This window comes from Vulpes vulpes, chromosome 6, assembly GCF_048418805.1.
Source record: "Vulpes vulpes isolate BD-2025 chromosome 6, VulVul3, whole genome shotgun sequence".
NCBI lineage: Eukaryota > Metazoa > Chordata > Mammalia > Carnivora > Canidae > Vulpes > Vulpes vulpes.
Genome location: NC_132785.1, coordinates 106,688,486 through 106,701,030, shown reverse-complemented (window position 1 = coordinate 106,701,030; position 12,545 = coordinate 106,688,486). Strand labels below are relative to the sequence as shown.

The window sequence follows — 12,545 nt, the reverse complement described above, 5'->3', positions numbered from 1 at the left end:
TGTATTCAATTCCAAATAAGTATTTACTGAGTGGCTGCTCTAGAGAAGTGGGTACTAAGGGGTCAAAAAGATTTGTAAGACCCAGTTCTTGGTCATTGAGAGAGTATACCTAGAGGGGTGTGAGACTAATTATAGGACAAGGCAGGTAAGCCTACCTGGAAATCGAGATACAAGCTCTTGTTGGAGGAGCATAAGGGACAGTGGATTAATTCTGAATGAGGGGCTCAGGGGAGCTTCGGAGGAGAGATGGTTTTAAAGGAATTCAATGAATAGGGAAGAGGAAGGAAGGCAGATTCAGATTGGTGAACAGCTCAGGCAAGTTTTGAGACATGAAGTTGTCCTCAGCTTGCCACAGACCAGTCCCCGCAGCCCCCATCCAAAGCCACATCTCTCATCAGTCCCGGTGGCTCCAAATCCATCTTAGACAACACCAAATAATCCCAGGAATTTTTTCCAGGCGTCTGACCCTGGGGCAAGGCTCAGGGCAGACATTCCTTTCCTCTAGACTTTGCTAGGTCCCTGTGTTGCTGGATTTTGCTCTTTGGAGGGTACATAGGACGCACTCAGAGATGTCCTGGGGTTGGTGAGGGTGGATAAGCTCCTAGCACCAGATCCCTCGGTTTTTGTAAGACTTTTCTGTTTTCACTGCCTGGACGAGAGCCATCCCTTCCGAGGCTTTGCTCATGCTGTTCCTTCTCCTCAGCGACCTTCCTCCCATAGCTGTCCACATGCGTCCACCCTTCTCCAAAGTTCCAGCCTCCTCCTAGAAGGAAGCATACCTTTTCTGAGCTCCCAAAGCCTACTCCCAGCCGAGGGCAGGGCCAGAGAGTGGCCCCTACCAGAGAAAAGAAAGGAGCGTCCTACTCTCCTGGTTTTATTGCAAACAAGGATCCAGGGTCAATGTGATTTTAACACATTAAAAACTCATACCCAAACCCCCAATTTTTCATGTTCTCAAGCTGCTTAGTTACGTTCCAGGGAGAGAGAGGCAGCCAAGAAGGAGAATTCTTAATCTTGGGGAGAGGACTGAGTGCAGAAATGTCTTGGAAATGGAAGAGTCCCTTGGCTCCTTGCTATAGCAGCGCTACAGCCCATATATAACCGTGGGTGAGCTCCCCCTCTCCGCATCGCTTATCTCTGCCTCACATTCACAGACTCACCAGCCTGGAGTCTCTCTGGATGTTGGCCAAGCCAGTTGGGAATGCATAATAGCTGAGATATGGGATGGGGCGAGCCCGCCATGTCCTTGTATGCTGCCGTGAAGGTCCTCTTTCTCCCCTTCTTTCCCCCCTTCTAGCTTCTTCTCTGCACTGGGAGCTAATCTTTGTGGTCCCACTTCCCTAGTATTTGAAAGAAAGGAGAGCCAGACTCCCTGTCTGCAGGTAGCTGTGCTAGAAATCATGGACACCTCTTGGGGAATGGCGTGGGGGAGGTTTGGGTAAGCAGATTTAGACCAAATGGACTTTAGTTAGCTGTCATTTTGAAACCTCAACTAAAGGGTCTTATGAGCTTAAAACCTTCCCTATAACCCCTCCTGCCAACCCCACCTGCTGAGTTCACTTGGTTTTTATGACCAAGATTTTGTCCTTCTGTTTTGCTTTCTGGCAGAAATAGGGAGGAGGACAAGAAAGGCCTCTTGAAAGGATTCTAGCCTGATGAGAGCAAGGACTACTGGGAACTTTGATGAGGTCTTGGTGGGAATCTGGAGCCTACCCTGGAGGTGTGGTGCTCTGCACCCAGGTGGTACAGAATCTTGCAGTAAGTGCTCCTGCTCTAGGAGAGCCTCTATTTTGGGTGCACAGCTGGGTGTCCCTTGAATCCCTGAGTGTTGATAGAATACAGTACAGTTGTGAAAGCTATAGCTTCCTTTTTGAAGATGTCTTGGGCACTGACAGAATGGATAGTTTCCATTCCATAGACAAATGAGAGTTACCAAGGGTTTTTCTGGTATATTCTTTTCTTCCAGTGCCTTTAATTCAACACTATTCTGGGCAATGGTCTGTTTCCCCTAGGTGAGTGGTATAGTATTGATGCATGGGATTGTAAAAAAGTCAGATGCCTCTGTTGTTTTACATTTTCAAATTGAGTGTGTGTGTGTGTGTGTGTGTGTGAGAGAGAGAGAGAGAGAGAGGAGAGAGAGAGAGAGAGAGAGAGAGACCGAGAACGACTCTCTCTTGGCATGAGAGAGTGAGAAAAGCATTTACTCCAGAGCTACAGGTGTGAGAGAGGGGTTAGGTGATGGGTTGGTTATGGGACAAGATGCTGGTGATATTTATTTATAGGATGGATAGTTTGATTTTTGTGAACCTTATCATTTTTTGGTTTGATTTCATGTTAATATTCATCCGTGTATTAGTCTGCTCAGGTTACGGTGATACAGTACCACAAACTGAGTATCTTAAGCAACAGAAATTTCTTGCTTCACAGTTCTGAAGGCCAGAAGTCCAAGATCAAGCTGTTGGCAGGTCTTTCTGAGGGCTATGAGGGAGGGCTCTCTTAGCTTCTGGTGCTTTGCTGGCAATCTTTGGTGTCCTTTGGCTTTTAGAAGCATCACCTCAATCTCTGTCTTCATCTTCACATGGTGTTCTCTCTGTGTGCATGCCTCTGTGTCCAAATTTCCTTTTTTTATAAGAACATCAGACATATTGGATTAGAGCCCATCCTAATTACCTCATCTTAACTAATTACATCTGCAGTGACCATATTTCCAACTAAGATCACATTGTGAGACATGAAACACTGGGGGCTGGGAATTCAACATATACATTTTGAGGGAAATAGTTCAACTCATAACATTCCCCTTCCTTCTTTTAAATAAGCTATGTGTGTGGTTTCTTTCCCTCTTTTTTGAAAAAGATCTCTGTATAATAAAGTCAAAAATTACAGCAGAGTAAATCAGGAGATAGTAAATCTAAGCCTCCCTCCCATCCCTATTCCTCATCCTTAGATCCTAGTTCTCCAACACAGAGCCAACCACTGTTATCATTTTGATTTTTTCCTCTATCTTTCTGGAGATGTCTATGAGCATAAATTTATATCTATTCTTCCTCCCCTGCCTTCCAATAGTTGTATTCCAAGTGCCCTGTTCTGCAACTTGCTTTTTAAATTTAATGATACATCTTGAGATTATTCCATATCAATAGCAGTATGTCTGTCCCATTTTTAACAGATGCATAGTATTTCTATGCATGGATTTATCTTATTTTAGTTTAAGATTTATTTATTCATTTGAGAGAGAGAGAGCATGTGAGCATGTACAAGTGGGGTGGGGGTGCAGAAGTAAAGAATCTTCCAGCAGACTCCCTGCTGATCATGGAGCCTGGGGGCGGGGGGTGGGTGGTTCTGTGTAGTGCTCCATCCCAGGACCCATGAGATCATGACCTGAGCCGAAACCAAGAGTGGAATGCTCAACTGACTGAGCCACCCAGGCGCCCCACCATGATTCATTTGACTTCTCCTCTTTTGATGAACAGTTAGGGGATTTCCAATTTTTGCTGAATGAAAAATTTTTATATATGTTTCTCTACCCATCATCTATCCATCTCACTCCTTAAAGTTTTTAAATAGTATATAAATTGAGTACATATAAGAAATATTTATTAAGTTCCTATCAACAAATATTTGATATTTTATTATATTGATGTATCCATATTTACTCAGCCCAATGGCTTATTCTAAGTCAGTAATGAAAATTCTCACATGAAGATCTCTAATTTTGATTACTCCTGTTTGATTATTCTTTAGCCTAGGTTTCTTTTCTTTTCTTTCTTTTTTTTTTTTTAAAGATTTTATTTATTTATTCATGAGAGACAGAGAGAGAGAGAGAGAGAGGCAGAGACACAGGCAGAGGGAGGAGCAGGCTCCATGCTGGGAGCCTGATGTGGGACTTGATCCCAGGTCTCCAGGATCTGGAGCTGAAGGCAGACGCTAAACCGCTGAGCTACCCCGGCCGCCCCAGCCTAGGTTTCTAAAAATAGGTTGAATAATCTGGAGATTGTTAAGGTACTGAGTCCTTACTGCAAAATTGTGTTCCAGAATGTATCAATTGATATTTTTGCCAGCAGAGTGCCCATCTTGCCCTAGTAGTATATTACTAAAACAAACAAAAAACTTCTGCTAATTTGGTAAGTGGAATATGGTGTTTCATTGATTTCATTTTTTATTTACCTATAAGCTATTCTTATTTTCTGTTTTGTGGCTTGTGGTCTTTGGCCTTTAATCTATTAACATCTTAATGCTTTTTATATTTGTTTATATGTGCACTTTATATATTAAGGATATTTGTTTATTATGTCTGTTTTATGTTTGGCAAATGTTTTCAACAGTTTGTGGTTTGACTTTTGAAAAGTTCTTTTTAAATAAACCAACATTATTGTGGTAACATTTACATACAATCAAGTGCACTCATTTTTAAGTATATAGTTCTATGAGTTTTGAAAAATGTTTAGACTCATGAAACCACAACCACAATAGAGTATTTCTGTTATTCCCTAAAAGTTCCGTGTGTCTCTCTGCAGCTCACTCCATTTCTGGTCCCAGGCAACCATTGATCTACTTTTTGTCACTCATAGATTAGTTTTGCTGGTTCTAAAATTTTCATATAAATAGAATCATATGATATATGCTTTTTTAAAAGAAGATTTCTTTATTTATTCATGAGAGACACACAGAGAGAAAGGCAGAGACATAGGCAGAGGGAGAAGCAGGCTCCCTGCAGGGAGCCCTGAGCCGAAGGCAGAAGCTCAACTGCTGAGCCACCCAGGTGTCCTTGATATATGCTTTTTAAAAAAACATTTATCCATGTTATTGTATATGGTAGTAGTTCCTTTTTATTGCTGAGAATATGCCATTATATGAATATGACACAATTTTTATCCATTCACCAGTTGATGGACATTTGGGTTTCTTCCAGTTTTTGGTTATTATGAATGAAGCTGCTATAAGCATCTGTGTGTATGTCTTTTTGTGGATGTATTTTCCCCCCATTTCTCTTGAGTAGATACTCAGAAATGAAACTGCTCAGTCATATGGCAAGCACATGTTTTTTTTTTTAAGTAACTGCCAAACTCTTCCCAAAGTGGTTGTACCATTTTATATTTCCATCAGCAACGTATGAACATTTTGGTAGCTACATATCTTTACCAGCATTTGATATTATTAATCTTTTTAATTTTAGCCATTTTAGTGGGTCTGAGTGGTATCTCACTGTAGTTTTAATGTGCATTTTCCTGATGACTAATGATACTCTAATGATACTGAACATATTTTCACGTGCTTCTTTTGTGTTTGTGAGAAGTGTGTTCAAATTTTTGCCCAGTTGAAAAAAGAATTGCCTTCTTATTACTGAGTTGCTTTCTATACTCTGGATATAGGTCTTTTGTCATATATATGTTCCATGAGCCCTCAGTTGCCTATTCATGTTCTTAACAGTGTTTTGTTTTTAAATTGTGATAAAATATATATAAAAGTTGCCATTTTACCTATGTTAAGTGTACAATTCAGTGGCATTAATTACATTTACCTGTTGTACAACCGTTAGTCCTGTTTTTAGCGGTGTCTTTTGAGGAGCAGCAATTTTTAATTTTGATAAAGGTCTAAGTTATTTTTTTCCCTTTTTTTGTGGTTCTTGCTTTTTGTATCCTCAGTCTTTGCCTACATCAGGGCCATGAAGATTTTTCCTTATATTTTCTTTTGGAAGTTTTATAATTTTAGCTTTTGCTTTAATTCTATGGTCCATTTGGGGTTTTCATGTGTGTGTATGTGGATATGTATTATATGAGGTAAAGTTTGAGGTTTATTTATTTATTTTTAATATTGCTATTCAGATAAAATAAGTACAAGTAAACATAAGTAGATATTAACTATAACAGTTGAACTTTGAGCAACATTGGGTTTTAACTGTGCAGGTCCACTTACATGTGGAATTTTTTGGGATAAATATATGTACAGTATTATACATGTATTTTGTCTTCTTTATGATTTTATTAATAACATTTTCTTTTCTTTAGCTTACTTTGTTTTAAGAATATAGTACGTAATACATATACAAAACAATTTTATCAGTAAGACTTCCTTCAGGTCAATAACAGGCTAATAGTAGTCAGCATACCAACTCCTGCATTGTTCGAGAGTCAACTGTGTTCCTTTTGTTACCCTCTGATTTATCCCATTGCTATTTAGCTTAGAAATTTCATCCCCCTATCATGTGGATATTCACCTATATAGTCTACTGGATTCTTCTTTTTTTCCCCCCTCAGTTCTTCGATTCACGGAGTATGTTTGGGTTTAAGAGTTGAGAGACTAATTTGATTTCCTTTTCCCTCCCCTCCCCCAGCTAAGTGAATAATAGCTCTTAGTGGGGACATAAAGAGGGAAGAGGAGTTCTTAGTGGGGACATAAAGAGGGAGCCGCCCCTCCCCCACCTGTGCTTGGCCCCCTGAACACATGATCTCCCCATGGGAGATGGGGGCCACTTGAATTTGGAGAGGATTCTGGGGAGGAGCATTTGTGGGAGACAAGCCAGGGAGGCTGGCCAAGCCAGTCTCCGGGGGACCCCTGGACTCTGTGCACTGGTCAGGGGTGGAGTGATCATGAGCCACTTTAGCATCATATAGGCTGGTTCTGCCTGGGAAGAACCAGAGGCGTGACAACTAAAAGTGAGTGCTGGCCATTTCTAGCTTTAAGCAGGGACTAACTGTGACGGAGAGGATGGGATGGGGTCAGGAGTAGGGAATGGCCAGTTCATGATCTTCGAAAGAGTGAAGCTGGAAGGAGGAATTAAAGATTGACCTTGAGGTTCATGTTGAAGTGCTGGCTAGAACTTCTGTACTTGACCAGGAAGTAAGAAAGCAGGAGAAGAACCTGGTTTCAGAGGGATAAAAAGAAACTTCTAGAGAAAACTTGTGACTTTCCTTGAGAGTATGATTAGAATAGTTCCTTATATTTTGTACATGTTAAATTTTCCAGAGTGCTTTTACATACTGTTTCTTCTTTGTTTTTTCTCTCTCTCTCTCTCTCTCTCTCTCTCTTTTTTTTTTCTTTTATGGCTGGTGTGATAGGCAGGGCAGATATTATCCCACTTTCTGTCTTATGGATTAGAAAGGTGAAGCTCAGTTCAGTTAGGAGGCTCATCTCAGTTCTATTCTCTGAATTAATAGGCACTTGTGGTGTGGGGAGGGAGAAGCCTGGAGAAGATTTTGATCTTGGCTTTGCCTTACTTGCTGTGTGAATGTGGTCAGCCTGCGCCCACCTTCAGTACCTCAGCTCTCTTATCTGTTAAATGGGCTTGGTAATATCTGTACTCAGCCTCACACAATGGGGAAGGCCAAATAAAATAACCTAAGTGAGAGTGCTGACAAATATAAAGCAGGATGCAAATAATACTTCTTAAAAGTATAATTTCATCAAACCGGGGGTGAGAATTGGATGGTCCCAGGGTGGGGAGATGGGGAGACCTGGGGTCATGCCAACTCCATAGGCTGAGCTGCTGAAGAGGAGTACAGAGGCAGGGATTGTCTCTGGTGGAGTGGGGGAGAGGGCGGGGGGGGGGGTTAGGGTCTCTGAGACATGGGAAAGATGCCCATCCAACCTCTAAGGTTGGAAGTCTTTAAGGTCGAAGTGGGAAAGTCTGAGGGCTCACATGTACTGGGAAAAAGTCTGTATTTAGATTCAGAGGCCTTGAGTTTGAATGTGACTTTCACCATGTCCAAAACCTGGGGTGAGACACTTAATCTCTTTGAATCTCAGTTTCCTTATCTTTGAAATGTCGCATTATACACCCTGGAAATATGGAACTGCTTAGAAGTTCAAACTCACTATGCCTCTGTGCCTTTGTCAAACTCCTCCTTCAAGCCGAGTTGGCTTTGAGGAAGGGACAAGAGCCAAGGAATGCGGGTGGTCTCTAGAAACTGAAAAAGATGAAGAAACAGGTTTTCTCCACAAAGCCTCCAGAAGGAACCAGTCCTGCTGACACCTTGACATTAGCCTAGTGAAACTGATTTTGGACTTCTGATCTCCAGAACAAGAAGATGAATTTGTCATGTCTTAAGCCACTAAGTTTGTGGAATTTGTTATAGTAGCAATAGGAAACGAATGCAATGCACTGAGGATGCATTCATGTTATTGCATGTATGGGTGCATTCTATTGTATGGATACATCACAACTTGCTTGTTCATTTACCAATTGATGAACATTTTGGGCTATTTCCAAGTTGTGGCTATTATGAATAAAGCTGCTCTGAACATTTATGTATACAGGTCTTTATGTGGACATATGTTTTCATTTCTCTTGGGCAAATGCCTAGGAGTAGAATTGCTAGGTCATAAGTGTATATTTAACTTTGTAAGAAACTGCCAAACTGCTTTCCAAAGTGGGTGTACCGTTTAGCATTTCCACTAGCAGTGCATGAGAGTTCCAGTCATTCTATATCCTTGCCAGTGCTTGGCATTGTCAGTCTTTTTAATTTTAGTCATCATAATAGATGTTTAGTGGTATCTCATTGTGATTTTAATTGCATTTTCCTGATGACTAATGATGTTGAACCTTTTTTCACAGGCGTTTTGGCCCATCTATATTACTTCTTTTGTGAAATGTCTGTTCAGTGCTTTTAGCCATTAAAAAAAATTGGGTCATTTGTCTTCTTATTATTGAGTTTTAAGAGTTCTTTATATATTCTGACTACACATCCTTTATCAGATATATGTTTTGCAAATATTTTCTCCTGGTCCGTGGCTTGTGTTTTTATTTTCATGTTAGTGCCTTTCCAAGAGCAGACATTTTAAATTTTAATCAAGTGCAATATATCAATTTTTGGTTTAATGGTTTGAGCTCTCTGTATCCTACCTAAGAACATGTTGCTTAATCTAAGTTCATAAAGATTTTCTTTCAGTTGTTCTTTTTTTTTAATATTTTATTTATTTATTCATGAGAGACACACAGAGAGAGGCAGAGACATAGGCAGAGGGAGAAGCAGGCTTCCTGCGGGGAGCCTGTTCCAGGATCCCCTGGAACCCCAGGATCACGCCCTGAGCCAAAGGCAGATGCTCAACCACTGAGCCACCCAGGCGTCCCTCTTTCAGTTGTTCTTATAGAAGTTTTGTAGTTTTAGTTCTACATTTAGCTGTATGATCCATTTTGAGTTAATTTTTTTTATAGGGTGTGAGGTAAGGGTTAAGGTTTTTAAAATTAAAAAAAAATTTTTTTTTCCTTTTTTTTGTAATGTCTTTGGTTGTGGTACCAGGGTAATGCTGGCCTCACAAAATGAATTAGCATTGTGCTAGGTGCTGCAGGAATAAAAAGGGTAAGATCCAGCCCCTGCGGGAATCACACACGTACACACACCCCCAGTAGGATAAAGGCAGAGTTTGATGAGCTCCAGAAGAGAAGTACAGATGAACTGCTGTTGGCATTCAAAGAAAGAAGAGGCACGGGAAGCCTTAGAAAGGTTTCCTGAAGGCGAGGACTTTAGTAGGGCTGCAACATTGCCTGACTCTGGGGGTACCATTCAAATGCTGGTCTATTGAATGGGGCTCCCTTCAGAGCACAGGGAATAGAACACGGATGGCACTCACCTAGAGTTGTATGACATAGTGACCCTGCTAAAATAAGTCTAGCAGCTAAGAGACTACCAGCTGGTGGAGGTGGGGGAAGTGGGGGGAGGGGGGAAGTGAGGGCCCGGGAATGATGTTCTGGGTTAGAAGGGCTTCTGTTAAACTCGTACTTGTTTTATACAAGCATGCCTTTGTCTCCCCAACTTTTAACCTAAACTCCTACTGATCTATATCCTCCTCACATTGAATGTGGTGCGGAGGGCCAGAGAGGAAGGTGGGAAGGAAGGGGGCCAGGCCTCAGGGAGCCGCCCCTCCCCCACCTGTGCTTGGCCCCCTGAACACATGATCTCATCACTCTTCCCACCAACTCCACACCTGCAGCTTCCATCTTGCCACTTCTGCAGATTAAAAAATGAGACTCGTAAAGGTGAAATGCCTTGCCCAGGGTCAGCCCCGGGAGCCGTGGGGCCAAGGTTGCTGGCCAGCCTGCTGGGGCCCCAGCAGCATTCTCCCCTCTGCTCTGGGAAAACGTAATTTCTGAGGAAAGCAGCACCCAGAGAGGAATGGGAGCCAGGGGAAGGACGGGACTAGATATCTGTGAGTGGGTTAGTTCTGATTTAGCAAAAACTCTCGGCGCTGTGGGCTGGGCTGTGGCTGACCGGCTGCGTGGTCAGGGTTTGCAAAGCTTCCAAAGATCCTTTTGCTAGAAGGGCTTTAAAAGCTGCAAGCTCTCAGCAGTTTCTATCAGCTGGGATTTTTCCCCTCCAGATTGAATCGTGTCAGGGTTTTACTGGCTTATATGTTCCCAGAACGACCCCACCTCTCCCTCACCTGGGCGGCACCCGCTTTGTCACTCACCCCATTTCCTATCGCCACATGGCTCTGGAAGGAATAAGAATTCTTCCCCGGAGCTGAGTTTTGGCCGCCAACCTCCCCTCTTCGCTCTCTCAGAACCCCCTGATTTCTCCAGGAAGTGGAGAGTGGAGGACATCATGGAGGAAGAAACACTGGGACCTCACTGAGATCCCAGATTTGGGGGTTTGTTCCCCTTCCTGGTCTCCTATTTTGAACCATTTTCAAAATGGTTCAGAGCCCCTGAAAACAAGGATACCCTGGAGAAGCTCATGCTGTACGTGTGTCTGGGAAATCAGACGCATCCTGGAGGAAAGTTCTTGTGCCCCCCCCCCCCCCCCACCTTGGTTCCAGTCCCCGGGATACTCCACATACCCTTGTACTCAGACCCCTCTCAGGCCTTCTTGCCTGCATGCCTCTCGGGATTTGGCGACTTGTCCTTTGTTTGGTCACCATGGGCCCTGCCTCTGCCAACTCAGAAGCAAACAGAGATAGGGCCAGGCCCTGGCTGCCTAGCTTTGTGGACAGCATTATACAGTGCTCTGCATTAGCAGAAAAAATATCCATCGTCACCTGCATTCTAGAAGTGCCTCCTCCCACACTGCCTGGGAGTTCCCCCTTCTCCTGCCTGGAAGGCCTCGATGCCCAGCCAGCGCTGCCCACCAGGCCAGCAGTGCTCCAGGAATCCTCAAGTGCAGCTCGGGTGGCTCTCTGTGACTTCATGGGAAGTGTTCTGGGTTGGTTCTCCTTGCCTCCACCTCCTTCGGGAACTTACTTTGCCCAGGATGATGCCCGCAAGCCCCTCCCAGCTACCACCACACCAGCCCTGCCTCCTGGCCCTGCCAGAAAATGCTTAGCACATTAGCAGGTTTAACTGCCACAGTTGTAGTCATTTAGAAGGCTGCAGAGGCACAGAGATTTTGTTCCGGAATTCTTTCCAGCTGCTTGCTATTTTGACAACACTGGGTGGCACCGTTACCAGGAACCTGGCCTGCCTGGGAGATAGAAGTGGTCAGGGGCCTGGGGGTGGAGGTGAGGAGGAGGAGGAGGCCAGGAGGGTGGTGGGGACAGTGAGAAAAGAGGGTGGAGGGCACCAGTCTCTCTTCTCCCTGGCCGGCCTCCCTTTTTGCCTTCTGGAGCTTTCTTGGAACAGATCTTGGATACTCGAAACTTCTTTCCAATCACCTCAGTGCAGGGGCTTCTACTTGTGGAAGAGGCAAGAGGATTCAAGACCCCCAGAAAAGAAAGCAAGCCCACCAGACATCTTCCTGGACTCGGAAGACCTTGCCACAGGAGTTGCCTGCTCTTAGTGACTGAGCGCTCCAAGGCAAGTGGCCACCTCTCTAGAACTTACCATCCTCATCTGCAGAATGGGAATTCTGTGGTCCACCCCCTACCTCAACACGAAGTTAGGGGACAGACAAGAGGCTATGCCTGTGGAAGTGTTTTGTAAACTGTAAAGTAACAAACATTTGTGTACCTGTGCCCTGGAGGACTACATTTAGTTGATCTTTGAGTTCCTCAGTGATGTCTGGTTTGTGGGTTAGAAAAGTAAATATGATGACTTTCTGGAAGTTTCTGATTTTCCACATTGGTGATCCATGTGGCAAAGACAAGTAAGGCTGTGGGTGTATCGGATTGTTAGGGTGGCTGTAACAAAGTACAGACTGGGTGGTTTAAATAACAGGAATGTATTGCCTCTGTGCTGGAGACTGGAAGTCAGAATCAAGGTGCTTGCAGGGCTGCTGCAGCTGCTGCTGCTTCTTCTTCTTTTTTAAAAAAATATTTTATTTATTTATTTATTTATTCATGAGAGACAGAGAGAGAGAGGCAGAGACAGAGGCAGAGGGAGAATCAAGCTCCCTCCAGGGAGCCTGATGTGGGACTTGATCCCAGGACTCTGGGATCACCACCTGAGCCAAAGGCAGACGCTCAACCACTGAGCATCCCAGGTGCCCTGGGTTGCTTCTTTCTGAGGGCTATGGGGGTGGGGGGCGGCGATTTGTGCTGAGCCTCTTCTTTGCCTTTGGTGGTTTGCTGGCAGTTTCCAGAGTTCCCTGGCTTTTAGAAGTGTCGCCCCCTGCCTACCTTATCTTCACATGGTGTTCTCCCTGGATACATACCTCTGGGTCCAAATTTCCCTT

At 43.7% G+C, this 12,545-nt stretch overlaps 1 protein-coding gene across 4 annotated transcripts in view; it reads left to right on the top strand.

Moving 5' to 3' along the window:
* The window catches only part of DPF3 (double PHD fingers 3), a 258,874-nt gene that overhangs the window by 56,805 nt on the left and 189,524 nt on the right, over positions 1 to 12,545 (top strand). The window contains exon 1 of one of the 4 annotated variants that reach the window (XM_072761933.1): positions 1,609 to 1,758. The exons of the other annotated variants lie outside the window; for them this stretch is intronic. The gene's annotated coding sequence lies outside the window, so the exon portion shown is untranslated. Of the gene's footprint in view, positions 1 to 1,608; positions 1,759 to 12,545 lie in introns of those variants that run through there. 4 annotated transcript variants of the gene reach the window in all.